We start from the raw sequence: 563 nt of genomic DNA, 5'->3' as shown, positions 1-563 counted from the left end.
CCGATGCGCAGGCGCGGGCTGGCCAGCTGGGCCTGCAGGTGGAGGGCCTGAGGCGGCGCCTGGAGGAGCTGCAGCAGGTAACTGGGACCCGAGAGCTCCCCGAGGCGCTCACCCCCCGCCACACGCTCACCCACCCCCCGCCACACGCTCACCCCCACGTCCTGCAGGAACTGAGCAACAAGGACCAAGAAAAGGTGGCGGAGGTGACCAGGGTGCGGGTGGAGCTGCAGGAGCAGAATGGCCGCCTGCAGGCAGAACTGACGGCCCAGGAGGCGCTGAGGGAGAAGGTGGCGGCCCTGGAGCGCCAGCTGAAAGGTAAGCCGAGCCCAGAGCCCCTGTGCCCTCTCAGCAGAAACTTTCCTCGGTGGGTTACCTGGCGGCAGCCGGCTGGGGTACAGAGCTGAGCTTGGCCCGGGTCTCAGCTCCCAGGGGGCGCTGAGTGGGGTCTGCATCCAGGGGACCCTGGCCACGTCCTCCAGGTTCCCCCAGGCCCCACCCGCTGCCGTTCTCCGGACGGGGCCTTGCCTCCTCGCTGAGCTTCTTCCCCTGCAGTGATCGCAGGT

The 563-nt window shown here is 69.3% G+C and overlaps 1 long non-coding RNA gene across 2 annotated transcripts; it reads left to right on the top strand.

The window, feature by feature from the left end:
• Positions 1-563, top strand: LOC115285226. 2 transcript variants are annotated; one of them, XR_003905452.1, is made up of 3 exons: positions 1-77; positions 168-315; positions 553-563. It is a non-coding gene; the product is annotated as an uncharacterized LOC115285226 (long non-coding RNA). The 2 variants fall into 2 exon arrangements; XR_003905453.1 differs by lacking the exon at positions 553-563 and adding an exon at positions 480-524.

The sequence above is a fragment of the Suricata suricatta genome, unplaced genomic scaffold (genome assembly GCF_006229205.1).
Source record: "Suricata suricatta isolate VVHF042 unplaced genomic scaffold, meerkat_22Aug2017_6uvM2_HiC HiC_scaffold_55994, whole genome shotgun sequence".
In the NCBI taxonomy this organism is placed as follows: domain Eukaryota; kingdom Metazoa; phylum Chordata; class Mammalia; order Carnivora; family Herpestidae; genus Suricata; species Suricata suricatta.
This window is presented reverse-complemented; position numbering and strand designations above follow the sequence as displayed.